At 42.7% G+C, this 24,529-nt stretch overlaps 1 protein-coding gene across 8 annotated transcripts in view; it reads left to right on the top strand.

Moving 5' to 3' along the window:
• The first annotated feature begins 21,602 nt into the window (after positions 1-21,602).
• WDFY3 (WD repeat and FYVE domain containing 3) overlaps positions 21,603-24,529 on the top strand; it is a 273,216-nt gene continuing 270,289 nt past the window's right edge. For 7 of the 8 annotated variants that reach the window (XM_063108855.1, XM_063108859.1, XM_063108857.1 and 4 more), the window contains exon 1: positions 21,603-21,699. The gene's annotated coding sequence lies outside the window, so the exon portion shown is untranslated. Of the gene's footprint in view, positions 21,700-22,295; positions 22,397-24,529 lie in introns of all 8 variants that reach the window. The other variant, XM_063108852.1, reaches the window with a different exon arrangement.

The raw sequence follows: 24,529 nt of genomic DNA, 5'->3' as shown, positions 1-24,529 counted from the left end.
GAAGATGGCAACAACTCTCTAACATGCTCACTTGCTCTCCTTACAAATCCACCAGTGCCCCTCCCATGACAACTCTCTAAACCATTTACCTGTTACTCCATGAATGGATTAATCCATTCATGACAGCATGGTTCCCACAATCCAACCACCTCTTAAAGGTGCCACCTTTCATACACCATAGTCAGATTTCCCACCCTCTTAACACTGTCACAATGGGAATCAAGCTTCAGTGAGTTTTGGGGGACATTGAAGCTACAGCAACGATAAAGTTAAAAAATGTCTTTATTTTGCCATCTTTAACTAAAAGCTTCTACTGTACTCTAAGAATTATTTACCCTTTACTCCCATAATATTCAGAGTTGAGAGTAAAATGGTTTATTTTGAATTCTCACAATTTGATACATTTTGTAAACTTTTTCCCTTTTCAACTTTTAATCTTAGCTAACACAATATGTAATTTAGATCCAGTGTTATTACATTAATATTTTATATCTCTTTCCTTATAAGAATTATTTATGTTTGCATTCAGTTTATAAGCAGATAAGCAACTGTTTTTCAGATATCTCTCTTATACCAAGTTTCAGTGCTTGCTGTCAGTCATTTCAGACACTCAGTTTTCATTAACTCTTACATTTGCTTCAGATTTCACTTTTTGGAGAAATATTTAATGCACTCATTTATTTTATTTTATTTTATTGGTAGCTGGCCTGTAAGGGGATCTGAACCCTTGCCCTGCACTTATTTTTTTAAATCATGCAACAGTTGTCTGACAGCCCTTGCATATCTGAGAATGTCTTTCTGTCGACCTTTACACATTACTGATTACATGGATGGATACACATTTCTTTGGTTAAAGTTTTTCAAGCCCCTAATCAATCAGTACAGGCCAGGATGTGTATGTTAACCAATGACCCCCAAATTTCAGTCACTACAATCCCAAATCTTTATTTTTGGTCATGCTACTATTTCCTTGCAGGTTGGCTGCAGGTTGGTTCCACGTCACCTTCGTGAGAATGCCCAAGCTGATGGAGCATAATAGAATACTTGCCAGAGCAAGTCACATGGTCAAGCCTGTTGCCACTAATGCAGGGAAGTACAGCTGTCCCCTAGAAATGGGCATTGAATATTTGTAAACAATAGTGCAATTAATTACACCTTCCATATGTCACAAACATTGTTCCATTTGTACTTGTATTTTCATTCATATATAAGAAGGTTAAATGAAGACTACAACAACTGAGATAGAGGAAATAGGAGTAGGAATAGGTTTATGGGAAGATAATTTATGTTGCTTTGCTTCCCATGGATTTATCACCCCACTTCCCCTGGGTGACTGAGCCACAAAAGGATTACTCAAAGCCCATCTCTTCCAAGCAGTGAGAAGCCCCAAAGGGGTTAATCTCCTGGAACCCTCAAGAGAGAGGCATTCCTTCCAATTGGGAAATTAACCATGATTTAGGGTTCTCTTCCCACATTTATTCTCCAGATCAGGAAGTTACAGAAAGAGAACATAGGTGGGGTTATAGTTTAAGAATATAGGCTGGTAACATTCAGTAAAACAAGTAAGGTGACATTCCATAATGCATTTGCAAGAGGTTAAGTCGATCCACCAAAGAAAGCTTGATCTTAGCAAACATTCTCTCTCCTCACAGCAATTTCCCAGGATCTTTACATATCAATCAGTAACCTGTCTGTCCTTTAGCCAGCAACCTTGCTGTGTTATAATTCTTTATCTTACAACAGAGACTATAGCCTGCAGAAACTTTCCTGTCTTTTGCAAGGTCAACATTTTATATGTACTTTTAAGAAGTTGGGCTAAACCTGAAACTACAAGAAACTAGGCCCTGTAAAATATATTTGTTTTATAAATGTAAGTATACTCCACATATCCCCCATTTTATTTATTTAATTAAAAGCAAAAGCAAAAGCTATAGATCAGGTTTTCACAGTTAAGACAAAAAGCACCTTGTTAAAGCAAAGTTAGTATCATTTAGCATGCCAAGTCCTTTTAATTTACTTCAGGTGAGGACTGATGATGTCATCATCTCTCCCCACAGTTGCATCAGCATCATCCCAGGTGCTGTGAATCAGGTGTAATTACCAGTTGTTGAAACTCAGAATAGGGTTGTGTTCCATACAATAGTTGATTTTGAGTCCAGAGAGTTTGTTGGTGCTAAACTGTCCAGGACATCATTGCTTTCAAAGCATCTAGTCTTTGTAAAGTTCTTTGATCAATTATATATCTTTTGTTTAAGAACAGGATGTCTTATCCAAGTTAGAAACACCCTCTTTAAGGCTGAGAAAATTTAGAGAACTGCTTTTGCAGACAAGATATTATTTCCCCCTTTATGATCAAGGAGTTCCTCATAAAAGCGTTGATGATCAATATTTTGATTGAAAAGATTTTACTTTTCTTTGTATAAATCCCATGGTGCTGGGAAGGCTGATTTCCAGGTGGTCTTGTCCCATATCAGGGGGAAAGATGAACAGCAGGATGAAACAGCAGTTAGGCCAAATTAAGGCAACATAAAGAGGGGTCAGTGACTTAGAAGTGAGATATGCTATCATATACCCAAAGTTTTAAACTATATCCTGTTATAAAGAGAGAGTTAATTTTTATTGAACTTATTAAAAAAGCCACATTGCCATAATAATCATAAGGATACTTAAAGTTATTAAATTTGGGGGGGGGATCAAATAGGGAGAAAACAAAAACTTTTATCTCTGTTTAAAATGATATTTTACCAAACTGTTGTTAGTTATAGATAGCTTAAGAGAGAGTGTTTTCTTAAATTTGGAAAACAAAACATTAAGAGAACCAGCAGTGTTTTAAAATAAGGAAATTGTAAAAACCCATAATTCTTTTTAATTAGTTCACTAATTAACTTTTGTTGTTTTGACCTTTGTGAACAATTTCACAAACCCACCAGTTTTTTTATTAGAATTTTGGAAATTTAGTTTAACGGTATGAACTTAAAGTTTGTCAGGAAACTATACCTATCAGAGTTTTTTTCATGAAATATTTGAAGCCATAACATTTTAAAATTATAATTGAACCAAGATTATGATCAGTAGCATTTATGTTAACACAGATTTAAGAAACTTACAAGATTTGGGAACACATATTAATAACATGTCGGTACTGACAATGCTTTCCCATATAGTCTAATTTATCAAATAAGCCAATTAGTTTTAATATATTTTTTATATATCCTTTGAGAAGCTCCAGGGCCTTTGGAACTCCTCAAAGTTAATTTAAGTCAAAAGGTTGAGTTTTAGAATTTGGTTTCGGAAAGTTTATCAAATAACAAAAGCTTAAAACATTTAGTTGAATAAGATCACAAATTACTACAAAAACCAAAGTGACAAAGGATTTCAAAGGGAGAGAGCACAAGAAATTATTATGCACAACTTAAAAGACCTCTAGAAAAGACAAATGTAATCCTGTTTGATTAGTAAACCCAGGCAAAGATGTGTGCTGATAAGAACAATTTTATACATTCAGGTTAGTAAATAGGAATTCATTTGTCAGAGCAAATTACAGAAAGCCCAGTTTGAGTTTCAGCTATTTTTACCAAATACATATTTATGGATTCCCAGCCAAAAACTTGGTGTATTAAATCTATATACCCCTATCAGTTAATGTTAACTAGGGCCTATGCAATACTGGGCCTAGGTCTCCTTTCATTAGCCATCCTGGGTCCCAGGTTTCCATGTGGCATTTAGAGCCAAGTGGAATCCAGAGAGGCAGAGGGCAGTATTCACAAAGATAATGTCTAAAAGATATTGTTTCTCCCAGCATGGCCAAGAGGCAGAGCTGAGATAACGAGGAGATATATTGACCTAGAGACAAATTTAGGTAAAAGGTTTAAATCAAATTTTGAAAATATGTTTATTTTGTCAAAACTTTAGAAAATTTAAGTCACGTGAACTTGAAAACTGTACTTATTTATTTAATGGGTGCACATTAGTTATAAGCCAATTTGGTATCATGTAGACAATACAAATACACATACAGACATGAACATGTAGACATACAGCTTACATACACATATATGCAGACATAAACAATAAGAACAAATAAGGATCTTATAGGTTTTGTTCAAAATGTAATAAAAAAAAACTCACTAGCATAAGAGGACAGTCAAATTTAGATTGTGTTTCTAAGGAATGCTAAGGCTTATTGGTGAAGCCTCACCCTGTTTTAGAAAAAGCAAGATAACAAATTTACATTGTAAAGCAAACTATGCAAACCTTTTCTAGAAGATGCACAGAAGATTTTCTTTTTTTAAAAAAATTGTCATAGAACAGGGGAAGAGGAGGAGAGACCTATGGAGTTCATGAAGCTTGAAAGGAATAAAATTCAGCACCAGTTAAAGGATGAGACACAAACGCAAGGCAGCTCGCTGGAGAAGGTTTTTTTATTCAGCAGGCACATCTGCTTTTATAGGGTTAGAAGAGAGCTGATAGGTTTGCTGAGGACACGGGGCGTTTGGGGATTGGATGGATTGCGTTGCTAAGGGGCCAGGAGCAGGGAGCTTGTGCTGATTGGCGTGCGATTCACACCAGTGGGAAGATATTGTGGCACCGGCGGGAAGGAGAAAGTGGAAGAGAAGGGTAGCCAGCGCCATGATGGGGCGCAGCCAAAAAAGGGTTCTCATACGACCTAATATTCCTCCCTTTTTGTTTTGTTAGGAAAAGGGCAACGTTTCTCTTTCTGGCTACTTCCTGCTGGTAGGGGGCATCATTTGGGAAGGGGTTGGAGTGTCAGGGAGGAATATGGTTAGGAGACCCCATAATATGGTGGAATATAAAAGAACCTCCTGGGCGGTGAAGTGGATGAAAGTTCCCTGCAGCCATAAGTCGATAATCTGTTGAGTCCATTCCTGATGTGTAAAAACCGGGTGTAGTAGCCAGGCGTCAGAGGAAAGGGCATCTAGGAAGGCAGTCCATCGCATCCTTTATGTTTCATCAGTACGTGGTGAGGAGTTTCCGAGAAGAGGCGGAGGGTTCATCAGTAGCTAGGAGCTGGTAGTTTCTAAGTAAAAGCTGGTTAAAAGTCTGGTTAGAAATTTTGCCCACTTGGGTTTGTAAAAACTTGAGTATACAAGGTAAAAAAAGGCATACCAGAAGGATTATAGAGAGGGGGCCGAGGATGGGCCAAACCCAGGTTAGGAGAGGGTTGGACATTAGAGAGGAGAATGGGCTGGAGTCGGGTGGGGCACGCAGGCTAGTTCAGTGAGCTTAATGATGTTATTTTTTACCACACCCGATTCATTAATATAATAACAACATTCCTCTCTTAGGAAGAGGCAGGTGCCACCTTTTCCCGCTGTGAGCAGATCAAGGGCTCTCCTGTTCTGGAGGGTCACTTGGGCCAAAGAAGTTATTTGTTTTTGTAGGGAGGTTAGAGATTCTGTCGTGGATGTGAAGGCCCTTTCTAACTTGGATTTAATATCTTCGACAGCCCACAGAGAGTGACCCAGGGCTCCTCCTGAGAGGCCGGCACTGGCGATGGAAATGGTTAAAGACATGCCAACCAAGATAGGGAGGAAAGCCACTCTTTTCTGTTGGTCTGGAGGATTAAGAAGCTGAAACATTTCTGAGCTGGTGTATAGGGTGAGCTTGGGAACAACAGTTACGAGAAGGCAAGGAGAAGTTATGTTGGGGAGGAAAGTGGTGATAAGGGTTCCATTGCACCAAAAAAAGGTTCCAGGCGATGTATGAGTGGTATTTGCGAGGTTAAGACTGTATTGGCAAAAGGGGTCATTGAAAGATTTGGAAATAGTGGGGCCACAAAGGCATGTTCTAGGGAGGAGGGTGTGGTTGCCGTCCTCAGGCTCCCACAAAGGAACATTGGGTAGGGGTGAAGAGGGCAGTGGGGCCTGGGAAGGGTTTGGACGAAGGAGTGAGTCGGTGTTGTTGACTGGGACAGCAGCAAGCAGGGGGCGAGCCAGGGAGGTGCACAAAAAGCAATTTCCGGAGGAAATGGATGGAACAGTCTGGTTTAAAAAGGGCAGGGTATCGGAAATGATCTGTAACCAAGTATATATAGGGGAGCCCAGGGCACGAAGGGAAGAGGCATTTTCTAAAGAGGATATGATGTTCTGTTCATGATGTTTTATGTCTGTAGAGACAAGAGATATAGGGACATGAAGAGGAGCATACTCACGGGATATTTCAATAGTTCCCCAGGGATGTGAAGCATAGCCATTACAGTAAACAGAAGCAAGGACCCTGGTAGCCCATCGGCTCTCCCATGGGTCCTGGATGGTTAAAGAACACTGTTGTTTGCCATCACACTGAAAAAGTCTCCTACCAGTAGGCTGTCCCATATACCCTAAGCCCCAGTGGATCTTACATGACCAATATGGACAGCCGCCATAGGTATCAGGCCACCAGCGGCAGTAATCGTGGGTCTGATCAAAGAGGAAGCAAAGGTAAGGGTGGTTGGCTTGTTTAACTAACTTGGAATTGGAAAGAGTGATAGTGACAGCCTCGGAGCAACCTTTGATGGAGCAGTTCACAGTAGCGGCCAAATGGGTGACTTTGGTGTTTTTTTTGTGTGTGTATGACTCTCTCACCTTAAATCTCCATGCGTAAGATGAGGAAGAAGAGGAACTTTGAGGAAGTATAAAGAGAAAGAGGAGGAGGATATTAAAAGTGTTAAAAATACTAAAAGGGAGCATCCTTGTGGTTGAGGAGAGGAAGGGCAGAAATGCAGGAAAATCGCAATTTCAGGGGATTAGATGGGTCGGAGTACAAGAATAAGAGGGAGAAGGAGTAGATGGAGGGGAGCCTCGGGACTCTTCTGAGATATCCTGGACGCCGGTGGGGACTAGGTTCCGGGTGTCTGGTTTTAATCTAGAAATGTGAATCCAGGTAGTAAAACGGTTACCAGGTAAAGAGAGATTGGCAGCTGTAGGGGTGCAAAGAATAACTGGGTAGGGGCCCCCCCACTTGGGCGTGAGAGGTCCTTTTTCTTCTGGGGAGTTGTAATATACTGGTTGTCCAGGGTGGAGAGGCAAGAAGTTTTGAGAGGAAGCAGGGTCAGGAAGAAGCCAATCTTGAAATTTCCAAAGTTCAGAGCGGAGATGGAAAAGGAGAGGTAAATTGAGGTCTGGCTGTATTGGACCCTGTGAGGGAGTGAGCCCTGGAGGTAAGAGGGGACGCCCGTACATTATTTCAAAAGGAGACAACAGGGAGGGTTTTTTTGGAAGAGCCCTTATCCTGAGTAAGGCCAACAGGAGTAGCTGAACCCAGTCCAGGTGTAGTTCTAAGGATAATTTTGTTAAAATATTTTTAAAAATAAAATCACACACACACACACACACACACACACACACATAAACCGAGGGGGGCGGGGAAGATATAACAACTACAATTACTTGAAGTTGATACGACAAGCAAACAGAAAGGACATTGTTGGGTGGGAGGGAGGAGAGGGAGGAGGGGGGGAGGTTTTGGTAAGGGGCAACAATAATCAACCACAATGTATATTGACAAAATAAAAATTTTAAAAAAAAGGAATGATCCCATTAAAGTCTTTAAAACTATATATCAGAATATGTGCACATATGATGTAAATATATGGGACACAGTATTTTCAAAATTATTTGTAATTAAGACTTCAGGGGAAGAGGGATGATGACATTTAAAAATATATTCTTGTAAAAAAATCAGAACACATGTATTTAGATTTCTATCAGTCAATTGTGATTAAAATTGTGTTTTCCACTTAAAAACAATATTTTTAAGAGTTCTGTTGGATCTCTCTACCTTTCCGGAAGCCTGGGGACAATAGGGACAGTGTAAGTGCCACTGAAAAGAGAGAGCTTGGGAAACTTTCTGGGCAATCTGAGAGATAAACTCAGGACCATTGTCTGACTGTAATGAAGTGGGCATTCCAAACCTAGGGATAATCTGAGAGAGAAGGATGGACGCCACTGTAATAGCCCTTTTATTAGATGTGGGGAAGGCCTCTACCCATCCAGAGAAGGTATCTACAAGCACTAGGAGATATCTGGTGCGTCGTACAGGCGGCATGTTAGTGACATCCACCTGCCAATCAGCTGCAGGTGTGTGACCTCTGCTCTGGTGGGAGGGGAAAGGTTTAGGTTTTAAAGGAGTGTTGGGGTTAGAGAGCTGGCAGACTTTACAAGTAAGGGAAATTTCCTGTAGGAGGGCTTTATCTAAAGGGGTGAGCATAAAGAAAGTTTGTAAAAAGATTGTTAAAGTTTGGGGGCTAGTGTGGAAGAGAGCATGTAGAAGCTGGAACAGGGCCGTATTGTCTGTGGGGGGTATGTCAGTGAGGGCGGCTAAAAGGTGAGCAGGTTTATGTTTGGGATTCATGGCCGCTGTTCGTGCAGCCGCATCGGCCCTGGAATTGCCCTGTGTGATAGGGGAGTTGTCTTTCTGATGAGACTTGCAGTGAACTACCCCTAGCCAGACGGGCAGACGAGAGGCCTCTATAAGTTTGGTGATAAGGGATGAATTAGTGATTGAGTTTCCTTTTGTGGTGAGTAGGCCCCGTTCCCTCCACACAGCAGCATGGGACAACACGATGTGGAAAACATATTTGGAGTCAGTGCAAAGCATGAGGGATTTACCTTGGGCTAAAATACAGGCTCTTGAGCTGCTATAAGCTCAGCCTGTTGGTTGGTAGTGCCTGGGGGTAAGGGTTTGGCTTCTGTGATTTCAGTGAGAGAGGTTATGGCATATCCTGCATAATGGGCAGAGTCCTGTCTGAAAGAACTGCCATCCGTAAACCAAATGTAATCGGGATGAGAGGGAGGTCCTTCTGAAATAGAGGAGTGACAGGGCAGGAAGTTTTCTAGGGCCTCCAGGCAATCATGGGAAGGGGTGCCTATACCTGAAGGACAAGGTATGGGAAGTAAAGTGGCAGGATTTAAGGGGGGGCATGGAAGAAAGGTGATGTCAGGGTTTTCAAGGAAGGAGGTGAGAAGGGACAAAACCCTGGACGGAGGGAGGGATTGAAGTCCCTTGTATGTCAGGAGATCCTTTAAGTGGTGGGGGGAAAGGATAGTTAATGGTGCCCCGAAAGTTAATTTATATGCCTCCTTTTGTAAGAGCCGTCCGGCGGCTAGGGCCCTTATGCAGGGTGTCCATCCATGGATGGTGGGATCTAACTGCTTAGAAAGGTATGCTACGGGAGCAAAGGTGGGTCCATAATTTTGTCCCAACACCCCGAGTGCCTGTCTGCCCTTCTCATGGACGTACAAGAAGAAAGGTTTAGAGAGATCAGGGAGATGAAGTGCCGGCGCCTGTACAAGGGTCTGTTGCAATTTTAAAAAGGGATGGTGGGGGGAGGAGAGTAGGGGTTCATCAGGGGGACCCTTAGTTAGGTTATACAGAGGTCTGGCCAGGAGAGAATAATTTGGGACCCAGGCTCTGAAGTATCCAGAACACTTTGCAGTGGAGAGGCTTGACGTGTCCCAGACAACTGTGTTGACAGGCTCAGTTAATGTTGGAAAAGGAGGCTGTGAGTCCAAGTTGTCGGCCAGGAGTGCTATAAAAAACTGTGGTAGGCGAGGCATGGGAGGTGATGCTGATTGTAACCCTGAGAAGGGAGAGAATATCTCTTCCCAGTAGAGGGATGGGACATTGGGGTATGACAAGGAAGGAGTGTGAGAAGGGTGTGGAAACATCTTGCATTGTGTATGTTAATAAGGGGGTTTTACAAGAGAAAATCTGTTTAACTCCTACAATGACAATAGGAGAGGTGGAAGGTATAGTTGGGCCCAAGAACTCCCTCAGGACCGAAAAAGTGGCTCTGGTGTCTAAGAGGAAGGAAATGGGGCACCCATCCACCACAAGCCGCACCCTGGGTTCCTGTGTCGTGATGGTCATGGTCAGGAACAGAGACCCAGGGCCCCATCAATCTTCTCCTGCTAGTCCTAACAGGTCGAGCTTAGATTGTGGGGTGATTGGCCCCTCTCCCCTTTGGGTGGCAGGGCAGTCAGATCCCCAATGGCCCCTTTTGTGGCATTTGGGACAGGGAGTGGTTGGAGGCCGAGGAGAGGGGCAGGCTTTTGCCCAATATCCCTCTTTTCTGCATTTAAAGCAGGTTCCAGGGGGCGGCTTATGGGTTTGTGGGCACGTGGGTTGCAGCTATCCTTGGATTATTTGTGCAAGCATCTGAAAATTTGTCTGATCAGCTCTCTGCTTGCGGCGTTCCTTTTCCTCCTCTCTATTATGAAAAACCTTAAAAGCCCCCAGAAGAATTTCAGTCTGAGGAGTAGCAGGCCCCTGCTCTAGCTTTTTAAATTTAGCCCTAATGTTGGGGTAGCTCTGGGCTAGGAAATAGGTCATTAAAACATGACAACCATCTGGGGTTTCTGGGTCTAGATTGGTATATTGTTGAAGGGCCTTGGTTAACCTGTCTAAAAATTCGGAAGGGGTTTCTTCCTTTTTCTGTATTACTTCCTGCACCTTTTGGAAATTTACAACTTTTCGAGTAGCCGGTTTGAGGCTGGCTACAAGGCAGGAAGCAAAAACATCACGGGAATTTATGCCAATAGGGGTGTTATAATCCCACTGGGGATCCTGTTCTGGAACTGCATTGGGACCTGTAGGGTGGTTAGGATTAGTCCTGTGTGTTTCATCTGCATGGGCTCGGGCCAATTCCCATACACGCCTTCGCTCCTCAGGAAGGAGAGTGTTAGCTATCAACATGTATATGTCATGGTGTGTGAGACTGCAAGCCTGCAGAATCCACTGAAACTCCCTAACATAGGTGGTGGAGTCAGTGGTAAAGGAGCCCAGTTTCTTCTCTAATTGTGTGAGATTAGAGATGGAAAAAGGTACATGAACTCTGATTACCCCTTCTGGGCCAGCCACCTCTCGAAGCGGTGCAATAGTGGGAGGGACTGGAGGGAGCCCCTGTGATCTAGCCCGTGGAGGACTAGAAGGTTTTGCAGGAGGAGGGGAAACGGGGGGCAGCTGTGGAATTGGAGTGGAAGGGGAAGCTGAAATGGAAGATGGCGGAGAGGAAACTGAGGCGGAGGGGGAAGTGGGAGCGGAGGGAGGCAGGCAATATACTGGTGGTTCGTCCACAGGATCAAAAGTAGGAGGGTCAAGAAGGGGTGGAGACTTACAGGCCAGGAGGACTTGGGAGGGAGAGCATGAAGAACAAAGATGGGGATTTTGTCTCAGGAGGCGAAAGGCCTCCACATAGGGGATCTCCTTCCACTTTTTGAGGTGCTGGCAGTAGTTAAAAAGGTCGCAAAGGAGGTCTGGGTCTAGGGATCCCTCAAAAGGCCAATGGTTTTGGTTGTCCAGGGGATACTGAGGCCAATCTTGAGTGCAAAATCTGATCAAGAGCTTTGGCTTAATATCTGGTGTAAGGGAGAGTACAGTAAGGTTTCTGAGTAAGCATTTGAGGGGTGTGGTTTCCGGAAGGGATGAGGAGGCTCCCATTGTGAAGTGGACAGAGATAAGGAAATCAAGAGGAAAAGAAAAAGAGAAAACGAGGAAATGAATCCCCAGGCCAGAAGTGGGTCAGCAAAATCCAGGAGGCGTCCCCCGAGGAGTTTGAGAGCCACGGACGTTCTATAGGAACCGGATTAGGAGGAGAGTGAGGGTCATCACCCACACTTCAAGCTCCCAGGAGGCACAGTGCCAGAGGCCACGAGGAACCTAGTACTAGGATTTTTGGAGCCCGTTTTAGCATCCAGAGAGAGAGAGAGAGAGAGAGAGAGAGAGAAGCAGAAAGGAGCCTCCACCCTGAACCCTCACACTCAAAGGCTCCTGGAGAGAAGGGTCCTCCATGACCGTAAAGGTCTTAATGGGGTGTAACTTCATACCTCTTAAGGGCATCGGAGTCTAGTTTGTTGATAACTGCTCCGCTGTAGCCCAGAGAAGGGTGGCAGCTCTATAAGGGAGACTTACCCAAGGGTGGAAGCAGTGGTGAGTGCAAAGAGCCGGCGCCTGAAAAGGTGGACGAGGGCGAGCCGCCTTGGTTGAGACGGAGACGGGACCCACAGTGGAAAATCCCGCATCCTGGGTTTTGGCACCAATGAAAGGAATAAAATTCAGCACCAGTTAAAGGATGAGACACAAATGCAAGGCAGCTTGCCAGAGAAGGTTTTTTTATTCAGCGGGCACATCTGCTTTTATAGGGTTAGAAGAGAGCTGATAGGTTTGCTGAGGACATGGGACGTTCGGGGATTGGATGGATTGCATTGCTAAGGGGCCAGGAGCAGGGAGCCTGTGCTGATTGGCGTGCAATTCACACCAAGATATTGTGGCACTGGCGGGAAGGAGAAGGCAGAAGAGAAGGGTAGCCAGCGCCATGATGGGGCGTGGCCAAAAGGATTCTCATACGACCTAATAAAGGTGGGAAAAACTACAATGAGAGAAAGAAAAAGCTGCTCTGAGCGTTTCGGGCCATGGCTGCTTTAAGGCTCCAGCTGATGAGCACATGGAGCAGGAGCCAGCAGAAGCCGCAGCTGTGCCTTTCAGATGGAGTTACTTGGAGGTGGCAGGGGAGAGGAGGGCCTTGACAGCCCCCAGGACAACAAGACCACTAATAGGGTTCCCATGGACCGACACAGGACTGAGGAGCCAGAACAACCAGAAAAAGGGAGCCACTTGGAGGCTGGTGAATCATTGCAAGGAATGGCACCAGGCTGGTCCCATGGAAAGTGTTTGGAGCATGAGTGGTGGGCGAGATGGGAACACCAGAACACTGGGACACAGAAAGGACAGCTGATCTGCCCTCCAATCAGCAAGGGACCACTCAGAGGAGACTGGTCGGGAATACAGAATTGTATGGAGTGCTGTTTGATGAAGAAACTCAGGCCCAGATCAGAGATTCTACAGAACACAGATCCACCAGGTCTCTGGAGAGCCGGAAGTACCTATAAGATCAACCATTAAACCCTGAGCTGCACAAAAAGCTTTCCCTAGGGAAACAGCAGCAAAGCAGCAATTTAAACAACCACACACTCAAGTACTGGTTCCCACAGGAAGTTCCCCTGTGTTAGAAGCAAAGGACAAAAAATTAGTTCCGGCCCAGGCACACCACTATCACCTTGGGGCCTTTCTGGGAACCAGAGGCTTGGATCTGGGGACTGGACCCTACTCCCACTTCCAGGCAAACTGTGCCAGTGCCTCAGGGCCAGCACAGGGACCCAAGGCACGGAGAAGGGGACTGGACCCTCCTCCCACAACCAGGCACACCATGCCAGCACCTAGAGGCCTGCCCAGGGACCCAAGGCATGGAGAAGGGGACCGGACCTCTCTCCCACAACCAGGCACACCATGCCAGCACCTCAGAGCCCACCTGGGGACCCGAGGTATGGAGCCAGGGACCAGACCCTCCTCCTACAACCAGGCACACCATGCCAGCACGTCAGGGCCTGCCCAGGGACCCAGGGCATGGAGAAGGGGACTGGACCACCCTCCTACAACCAGGCACACCATGCCAGCACTTTGGGGCCTGCCCAAGGACCCGGGGCATGGAGAAGGGGACTGCACCGCCCTCCCACAACCAGCCACACCATGCCAGTGCCTCAGGGCCCACCAGGGGCATGGAGACGGGGACTGGAACCTCCTCCCACCGCCAAGCATGCCACCCAGTGCCTCGGGGCCCACCCAGAGACCTGGGGCATGGAGAAGGGGACCAGACTGACCTCCCTCAGCCAGGCACACTGTGCCAGTACCTCAGGGCCTTCCCAGGGAACTGAGACATGGAGAAAGGGACTGGACCCCCCTCCCTCAACCAGGCACACCAAGCAAGCTCCTTGGGTCTCACCTGGTGACCCGAGGTATGTAGAAGGGGACTGGACACACCTCCCACAACCTGGCACATGGCACCAGCGACTTGGGGCCTGCCCACGGACCAGAGACATGGAAAAGGGAACCAGACATACCCCACCATCAGGCATACCACCAGTGCCAAGGAGCATACCAGAAACAGCACTTCCATGTATGTGGCCACTGCAGCCTCCACAATAACCATGGCTGCCACAAAAGCAACTAGACACCGCAAGCACCATGCAAAGGGTCCACCAACTACTGGAGTGCACTGACACAAGGAAAGTCACCAGCAGAGATAAAGAAGAGAATGTCTCTCTCCACAAAGCCCATTTCAGAGTGACAGAAGCAACATCAGCTCTATGATAATATTGGGGGACCCGATCACATCTCTCAGCATTGGACAGATCATCTAGGCAACAAATTAACAGAGTAACCATGATTCTTTCAGAAGAAGAGAAGAAATCTAGGGTAATTAGAGGGGGGAGGGGGAGTATATGGGGGATGGGAGAGATTGGACAAAGGAATTGGCTTACATAGTTATGGAGGCTGCGAAATCTCAAGATGTGCAGTCTGCGGGCTAGAGACCCAGGAGACTCAATGGTATAGTTCTAGTCAGAGTCCAAGTCAGAAAGCAGAAGACTGATGTCCCGAGTCAAAGACAGTCAGGCAGAGAGAATGAATTTTCCCTTTTTCTACCTTTTTGTTCAATTCAGGCCTTCCATGGACTACATGAAGTCAACATTCAAATGTTGATTTCATCCAGAAACATCTTTAAGACATACCCACAATAATGTTTAACCAAATATCTGGGTACCCTGCGGCCCAGTCAAGCTGATACACAAAATTAACCATCACAGTATGCAATTAAATTAAATTTTGATTTATTTTTTAAAAGTGAATGTTTGATATTACATGTTTAATATAATAGATTTTATATAACCTCAATTTGAATTCAGGATGATTTAGTTTCTTGACAAGACAAGAAAATAGAACTCCATTTATTGGTTATATAGCAACCCAAGCTATTGAGAACATTTAAAAAATAAAAAAAAACTGTGTTTGTGTTTTCAGTTGCTTTGTTTACTATTGTGTCCCTCTACCACCATCCCATTGCCGGAAAGTTTCAAAAGTACAGTAAAAAAGGAACTTGATTTTTAAAGGCGTATAATGGTGATAGAAATGTCAAATTAGCAAGAACAAAAAAGGAAGGATAAAATATTTCAGTGACAGAGAAGATTTAGAAAAATCTAGGTAAATGTTTAACTTCATTCATAGTTCTTCTCAAAATATAATATTGTCTTGAGGATAGAGTGCCCCCAAATTAGCAAGTATTCTGATTAGGATAGCTAGGCCAGCAGGCAATCTTAAAGAAAACAAGTATCTTTTCTAATCTTCTCAGAACATATATGAAAGAAATTAATAAACTAAATTAGAGTTCAATGAGAGAAAGTAGTACTTGTTTGGAATCATCAATAATCCAGCATATTTTATGCATCCCTTAAATCACTACACTTCATTAAGTTATGATACTTCTTAAATTGCTTAATTCAAAACTTTTCTGCTATTACTTATAAAATTTTTGTAATGCAGAATGGAATTACCAAAATTGGAACAATAAGAGCCAAAACAGACACAGACATTGTCCTCTCTAAATTTATAGACGTAAGTCACATAGTGAGAACGTATACAACTGTAAAATTATTTCTGCGGTGAGTGCTATGAAGGAAGGTTGAGTGGTTTTATGAAAGATTTAATGGTGGGATTTATGACTCAAGTAGTTCAGCGAAGTCATCTTTAAGGTAGGTAAAGAATGGAGAGAAAATGCAAAGAAGTGTTCATATTTGAGAAATATTTAGGAAGTAAAACTGACAGTACTTGGTAATGATTTGATGGAGGGAATGAGAGAAATTGATGTGTTATGGACATTGCCTTTTGAGGTTTCTGAGTAAAGCAATCCAACAAAAACAGCACTCAGAGAAAGATTAAAATACAGTTCTTGGTAAAGGTCAAGGATTATTTATAACAACTGTGTACAGGAGCAAATGCTTATTAGTCTTACATTTATATGTGTCAGTAATGATTTGCATGTCCCCCTAGAGCAGAAGGAGGTACTCCTATACCATCTGGTATATGCTTCTATTATAGTTCTTAAGACATTATAGTTTGTGGTTTACATCTGTCTCTTTCAGTAGACTGTGAGCTCCATGAGGGCAGACACGAGGGCTTATTAATATCTCCTGCAGGCAATCGAATTTCTGGTATAGCAGGCACTCAAATATTCGCACGGTAAAGTAATTAGGTCACAAATGGAACTTCAAATTTTTCTATTTTTCAAATTATTTTTAGTGTAGTTATAGATTTATATACAAAAGTCTTCATATAACATTTTACCAAATTCAAATTTTCAGTTAGTAACTTTATTTCCTCATTTACATTTTAGCCATAAAACTAAATGTGTCTTTAACCTATTATGGCTACATTACTGATAGACTTAACTGTTGGTCTGTTTCAAACAATGCTAACAACAATAATATGCTAGCATAGAATATAGTCTTAAATTTACATGTAGGATACCCATTAATTTTACATCACCCAGTGTAGTACTTATTAGTATGATTAAAAGATATATGGAATAAATTAATAGTGATTTCTTGCTTAGAGATGTGTCAAAGACCAGTTTTTTCATTCTGGTCAGCAGATGGCAGTGTTTTACTTTATTTGACTAATTGAGGTTTCTGTTTCCTGAGTCCAAAGACTCAGGATTATGACTCAATCTATGAAATAACACAGTATTTTTTAGAGTTAACTTTATACTTTTTTGACCCACAAGTAAATATTATAGAATAGGGACTGTTCTAGATAAAAAATAATTCACACGATTTTTAGTCAACCGAAACTTCCTTGAACTCTTTTTAAATTTGCTTTTTACTTGGTTGATTGCAAACAATTGTTCCCACTTTTGTAAACAGGAAAACCTAGTTTATTTTACTTTTATTCCTTAGCTTTATTTTTAAGAAAAGTCAATGCTGAACATTAATTCTGGAAACAAAGCTTAAGTTATATTTAAACTAATGCAGCATAGCTAAGAGTTTCATTGGCTTCAGTTTCCCATACGTAAGACGAATCCTTTCAACTCTGAAGTTTTTGGACTTGAGACTGAGTCAGCAGATTTGGGTTTCATTCAAATTACTACAAAGTATGCACTAAATGACCTATAGTAAGCCATTTGAATATTTTTTTTTGCCATAATTTTTAAATGCATGAAATAAATCTAGTCCACATACTACTATAATTAACTTGTATAAAGACTGTAAAGATACTGGTTTTAAAAGTCTGAACTCTCCATAAAGAAATATAAAGGGATTGAAGATCAAGAGGGCCTTCAAGTAGAAATACAATTCATTAATAATAAAGTCTTCAAAAAAACACTGTTTCAATTATAATTATGATTATGATGAGCGAGAGCAAAAATTGTTACTATTCATTTTCCTCATGTGGTCCTGTTGCTCTTCAAATTTAAAGACGCTTTATCTTGCATTATTTACTTAAGTATAAACACAAACAAAGACATACACCAAGCTACACGCTTCCCACCAACAAAACAAATGCTCCAGTACCTCCTTTGAATCTATTTATAAGAAAAACAACAAAAAAAAGTCTCTAATTGGAACTTTCTAAAAGCATTTCTCCCCAATTAGAGTGCAGTAATGATTCTAAATGGCACTGTCTCAGGGACAGCTCGTCAGTTAATTATAAGGAGTTCTCCAATTTGAGGAGTCATGAATGATACTAAATTTCAATCATTGCAGATAAGTATGGTTTGCCATTATTCACTTGATATTTTGGACAGTCTATCTAAAGAGGAAGATATGGAACAGAAATATTATTGTCTTTCTAAAGAACAGAGATTATGAGAATAAAACCAAACAGTTACCTAAGACTATATTCTTGTCTGGAATATGGTTTTCATAGACACTCAATACCAATAACCTCTAGAGACTTTCATTTGCTTGCCCAGTTTCTTTTCCATCTGGTTCTTTCAAACAAGGAAAAACAATATGCTAATTCTATTGTATCTAATAACCTGGGACAATGAAAATATTGTATATTTTAAATATAAATTGTTATGTAATTTAGGAATTTAGTATTTTAAAATATGTCAATCCAAGCTTCAATTCTTCTTGGATTTTGTGTTCCAGCATCGTTTAACACTCTGTATTCTGATAATAAGTATTTTAACATTTTATAATTTATTTACGCTTCTTTCTGGGACAATTCTATCTGCTCAAATTTGAATTACTTCTTCTTGAGTCTTAAAAGCAAATGTAAAGGAAATAATTGTTTAAGTGGTAAATTGTCAATACATATTACTTATCCTAACAATTTTCCAAAATTGCTCTATTTTTTATTTTCTTCTTCTTGCTTTTAGATATTCTTCATGAAACTTTTGTTTTCATCTTCCTTCATTTAAAGTTATGCTTTGCTTTTTCATGTTCACAGAACTTTCAATCATGTTAAAAGCAAATATGGGTTTTGCCTGTTTATTTATTATCACAGATATCCTCTCCATTGTTATTCCCCACAATCACCTTATTCATGAATTGTAAGTTGGGGATCAGACTCCTGGTGCAGAACTGTTTAGAAATAGCCCTTTATGCTTACCCCTCTATTCCCAAAGGAGTTTGCTGCACATGCCTGGATCTCTTTCCATCTGGCCTCTCCACAAAGGGTTTATCCCACTTTAACACAGTTCTTTGTTTTATAGAGGACCTTGAGTTTATCTGAGAGTGAATACATATGAAACAATAATCATGCTGCAAGAGAACCTGATCTGACCATTTGTTTTGTTTTTCTTTATTGAACCCTAAGATAACAGAGAAACTGCACTTAGCTTGCAACAAAGACTAAAGAAGGTAAGGGCTGTAATGATGACAGATCTGAAAAATAGCTGCAAAAAAAGTAAATGTGAAGGGTCTGAGTTCTCTGGATTCTATTATTACAGTGTTTATGTTTATGTGGCTTCATTAAAAAAGAAAAAATCTTGCTACATTTATTTTTACATATGTCATTGAAAAACCTTTATGAGATTTTCACTTTGTAAGACATTAAAAAAAAAAACTGCTGCATTGCATACTGATGTAATCCACTAACTTCACTGCTATATTATTTCAATAGAAAAATATTTATACTAAAGGTATTAATGTATTTAAAAATGTAGAACTCTTCCTCTTTTAGTTTAAACAAAATCACAATGACAAGAGTCCTGAAACCTCATATTTAATTAAAAATCTTCCCTTTGAAATGCATGGTGGTCTCTATGTTTAAGAGTAGTCAACTAATTTTCTCATTCCATGTATATTTATTTTATCCAATATTTTTTTCTTTTTTTCTCCAAATACAGTTTTATAAGTGAATACTTAAGAGCCAAGAATTTTGTGGTAATTTTATCTAGTAATAGACTGGAGAGAAACAAAATCCAAATAAAGAATATGAGGGTACTTCAAGAGGTTATGAAAAAATAGAATTACAAGAGAATACAAATCTTTCCATGAAATTTCTGAAGACCCCTCATTAACAGCAAAAGGCCAAAAGGAAAGAAAAAATGAAAAAGTGCACATGCGCACACACATATACTCGACCCCTTCCCCCCCCCCCCCGCATATGTAGGTGCTTTGTTTTTAATACTTTAAAAAAAATTTTTGTTTTAAGAGTTTACTTGAGGAGACAGCGATTTAGGAATGGGCTGGTGCCAAACCACAAACAGTTTGGGCTCTATCAAAAGGGCATGAGGGGAAAATTTTATAAGATGTTCCTGGTTGTTTTTAATAATTTATTTCAAAATGTATTATATAGTGCTGTCTTGAAGACTTTATATGGGTTTTAAAAAGTTTTACATGATGGTGCCTTTTGTTGATTTCAAACGGAATTACTAGTACTGAAACATGGCAACTGAAATCTTGAACTTAACTGGGTACAGGTGACTTTGTGAGGATTAAAGAAAAACATTAGAATTCTGCTTCCCCCACCTCACCCCAAAGGATACTAGTATTTTAATTACATTTTTACGTTTGTTTTGGCATATTCTTCTCAAAGAGCTTTGAAACACGTTTTTTACAATTACAGAATCTTAGTTTTGAACTTTTAAAAAAAATTACTCATTTTGAAGTAGAGTTCAAACACTCCGTTTTAAAACATTTCTCCCCATATTTGGCTTGTTGAAGGGAATAATCTTTGAACACGTCTAGTTGTCTTGTTTTGGAAGCCTTTTTCTTGATAGCCAGTGCCCCGCAGGAGCAGAAACTGTGACCCCCCTAAAGTGCTTACATATAATATCACTAATTTGTCAGCAGTTCTGAACCTTGTAGTAATCTGCAAGTAAATCATTACAAAAGGGTCCAATTCTAAAGGCAAACTGGCTAAAAACAAGGAAACAGCAAGTCCCACTTGCTTGTCATTATTAAAGGAAATCCTGAAACTTCTGTAGATTGCAGTGTTAGGAAAAACAAGTCTGTCATGAGAGCAATGGAATGACCACTTCCCCACTCTAAGCCTGTCTGAGGGAGTCCAAGTATAACTGCTGACTCAGTTTGACTCCATGGCCAGAACTGCAGCGTGACCCCAACTGTCTACTGGGCCGACTAGGAACAAACAACAGAGGGACAAACTGATGCTCACTTAGCAGTTCTAGGTTTACCAAAGCGTACATATTTGATCTAAACATTGTGGTTATTAGGACTGCAAAGATATAAATAATACTCTTCCAGGAAGGAAAACGAAAACCTAAAACCTCATGCGACCGACTCCAGGTCACGGACGGAAGGCAACATTCCAGAGTTGGGCTCTCCAACTCCCCGGTCCAAAAACTGGACCCGAGCCACACACGAGACGGTGCAGGAGTCTCGACTGCGTAGTAAACCAGGTAGCGTGGGCAGTTCTTTTGTACTCCAGCAAGAGTAAAATTAACGCAGTCTTGCGTTTTTCCATCGCAGTCTGGCAGCATCCAGCAAATGGGTGTAGGGTTAAGGCGAGAGGAACCCAGTTGTCCTTTCTCAGCGAATCTTTCGAGAAACTGGAACTGAGCAGGGTGAGAACCGCGGGAGAGGGGCAGTGGGATGGGAGAGGGAAACCGGAGCGCCGAGGGTAGGGACAGGGGAAACAAGCCGGGGGTGTGGGCATCAGGGAGGCAGGACAGAGAGGGACGAGAGTGGACACGGGGGCTGATCTCCAGCTGAGAGGATCCAGCGTCCGCTGCCTGCAGGAGGGGCCGCACCCAGGCGCGAATAGTGAGGGGAAAGCGGGAAGCAGAGAGATGGGAAGGAAGTAAGGAAAGAGGAAGGAAAGGCGGGAGGGGGAAGAGGCAGAGTGGCTGCAATTTCTGCGGCCGGCTCGGTAGGAGGAGCAGGAGGGGAAAGAGGAGGATCCAGAGTCAGTCAGTCAGCCAGCCAGCGGGAGGTGGAGAAAGCCGGAGGAGGAGGAGGAGGATTAAAGATGGCCACCAACAGCTGCGGGAAACGGCAACAGCCCCTCACTTTCCGGGATGGTCCCTGCGGGTCGGCCCGGCTTTGATGGAGAGGAGAAGCCTGAGGAGCGCCGAGGCTGAGGCGGCGGCGGCGGGGACCCAGCGAGGAGGAAGACGCGGCAGAGCAGGGACCAGGACAGGAGAAGGGAAAGGCGGCGGCGTCGCTGCCCCGGCCGCCTAGCGCCGCTGCCCGTCCCGGCGGACCGGTTCCCGCACCTCGCGGCCGCAGAATCGAGCCCGGCCCGCGGCGCCGTCCCCCCCGCAGCGGGGCTCCTGGGCCCCGCCGCGCCCGCCGCCCCCTCCCTGTCGCCAGCGCGCCGCCGACGCCGAGCCCCGGCCCGCAGTCGCGGTCCCCGCTGCGGGGCCAGGCCCGCCCGCGCCCTCCCGCCGGCCCTCCGGTGAGTGCCCCATGCCAGCCTCCCCGCCCCCCGCGCCCCGGAGAGGCTGCGCTGTCCCGGCCCGGCGCGCCGGGGCCGCTTTGTTCGTGCGGGGCGGAGGCGCTGCTCACTCGCGGCCCTGTGCCCGCTGCCCCTGGGGACAGGCCGCGGCCCAGCTGCTGTCCTCCCCCGGGGCCGCGCTGCCCTGGAGCCGTCGCTGCCACCTGGGCTGGAGGCCTGGCCTGTGGCCTCCGCTGCGCCCTGGAGAGGGCGCCGTCGCGGTCGGGTCGGGGTCGGGGTCGTGGGCGGCTGGCGGAGGGGAGTGGAGCTGGGGTAATTCTAGGTCTGGGGGAGGAGAGGGCTGAACGTAGCCTCCAGTAAGCGGTGGGGGCGTAACTCGGCCGCCCTCGGTGCCTAGGGGTGGGGGCCGGGCCCGGGACCCTCCGCCAGGCCCCGCGGGGTCTCCACTCCCGGAGCCCCCTGCGCCTGGGCGCAGCTCCATCCCTCGGGCGCTGTCTCCAGGGCTGTGGGCCTCTCCTGGCTCTCCCCGCTACGCCCTATGCTGGAAACCCTTCGCTTATGGAAGGAACTAGAGATGCTCCTATTCTCTCGTACAGGGGATGTGGTGGCATCGCAAACATTCGCGGTTACGGCGGGGTTTAAAAAGCTAATATGACCTTTCCGACCAAAAGCCATCTGGACCGTGTTTCAGCCTCAGGTGCAGCGTTTCATTGATTTCTTTTCTTTTCTTTCTTTCTTTCTTTTTTTTTTTTAACCATTTAATTCTGAGATCTACAATATTAGGCTTTTTTTTCACAGAAATAATCTGATAAAACCATATCGAAAGGATGTTTACCATATATGTGAACCCTTGCATGGACTAAAGTACATTAAAAATGGTTAAGTGTTTTCTATGGGAAAATGGTGCTTATGCATACGAAAAACTATTTTTGTTCAGTAATGGGCATGAGTTTGTTATTATGTAGTCTGAAAACCAAACATTTAAGAAAGAAAAAAACCTTTTCTTTGAGATAGCAGCATATCTCCAGGTGGGTATTTGGTAGCAGATTTAGAACATCATCATCAGGCCAGCACATCACCACCATTCTTATGTTATAAGAAATATAATATAGAACCAAGAATATGCTGATTTCCAAAAAATTAGATATGGTATTAGTGCATAAGTCTAATAAAAAAAAAACCCACTTTAAAAAGGAAAACTTTATCATGAGACTCTAAGTACAGGAATTACCTTGTTATGTTTTTTATATTTAAAAGCTACAAGAAATGCAGGTTTCTACTAATAGATTATTTTCCTGAGTTCAAATCGATTCATGTAAAAAGAATATGCTTCTAACTCAAAATTTCTGTGAAAAGGAGATATGAATTAGGAAACAATGTTCTGGTCTTGCAAAATCTGAAAAAAAAAATTACTGTGTAGTATTTCAATATTAGTTGGATTTGCTTTTAAGATTCATAAATTCCACTGCTCAACTTTGCAATTTTAAGAGTTTGCATCATGCGTTCTTAATTTCATGCATGTGCCTCAGAGGGTCCTTCAATCCCCAGAAATCATATGCAGAATGTAGCACATATTTGCATTTTTTCTCCTGGATAAAGAGTGCATGTAGTTATCAAATTCTCAAAATGATCTGGCTCCACAAAGATTATGAACCATTGGATATGTAAAGAATACATTTCCTATATTTTGAAAGTTAAAATTTTTGGAGAAGATTAGATTTGATAATTTATATCCTTCACTTAGGAAATGTTTGTGATTAAAAGTTTGGCACATAGAAATTGTTTTTCATGAATTCTCCTTCAAACCTCAGGGAAATGTTATTCCTATTTTACAGATGGGGAAATAGATGCTGACGGGCCAACATTAGAATCCAGATTATCTAAAGTCAGAGCCAGCACTTGTAACAACCACGCTACACTAGTCTTGGATTCAGTGATAGCATTTGATAGATGTTAAAATGTGTGATTGATGTTTTAGTTAGAATTGAAAAGTGTATCTGAGGTTGTCGTAACACACAATATAATGGGATCTTGGATCCATGGACTCCCAGTAGGAAGAGACCTCTCTTAATGATACTAGTCTGAAATCTCACACAAAGTAGGACCATTTCTATAGCACCTTCGGCAAGGTCATCCACCCTCTTATTTTAATATTTCCTTGTGATTACAAATTCACTTATTTGTTTTTGGTTTTTTGGGTTTTTTTTTTTTTTTTTGACATTTTAAATCTTTATTTCTATTTATGTTGAGTCAAAATTTGCCTTCCTGATATTTCCTCTGTTAAGTCTAGTTACCCCTTTGTGTGTATGGTGTGTTTATCATCCATAAAATAATTTAAAAAAAAATGACTCCTACTTTAATTTTTTAAAGTCAGGTTTATTGAGGTGTCATTTACATGCACCAAAAGTTTTGCAAATGTATACAATTGGGTAAACACCACAGTCAAGACAGAACATTTCCATCACTCCAAAAAGTTCTCTCATGCCCCTTTGTAAGTCAGTCCTTTTCCTCTACCCCCAGCCCCTGGTAACCATTAATCTAATTACTGTGCTAATGATTTTGTCTTTTCTAGATTATCATATAAATGGAGTCATATAGTATGTAGCCTTTTGTATCTTTTTTCACTTAGCATAATGCTTTTGCTATTCATTAAGTTTGTCGCATGTATCAGTAGTTTGTACAGTGATATGCTGGTAAATGTTTTAATAGCCTGCTTTCCAAAACAAACAAAAACTCCCTGATTTGTAGCATTTGCTAATTATTGCAGTGTAAATACTCTCACCGTGGCCTATATCAAACTACCTAAACCAGCTCACACAATTTCTGCAAA

The sequence above is a fragment of the Cynocephalus volans genome, chromosome 9, assembly GCF_027409185.1.
Source record: "Cynocephalus volans isolate mCynVol1 chromosome 9, mCynVol1.pri, whole genome shotgun sequence".
Classification (NCBI taxonomy): Eukaryota; Metazoa; Chordata; class Mammalia; order Dermoptera; family Cynocephalidae; genus Cynocephalus; species Cynocephalus volans.
The sequence above is the reverse complement of the archived record's forward strand: the minus strand, read 5'-3'. Positions and strand labels throughout refer to the sequence as shown.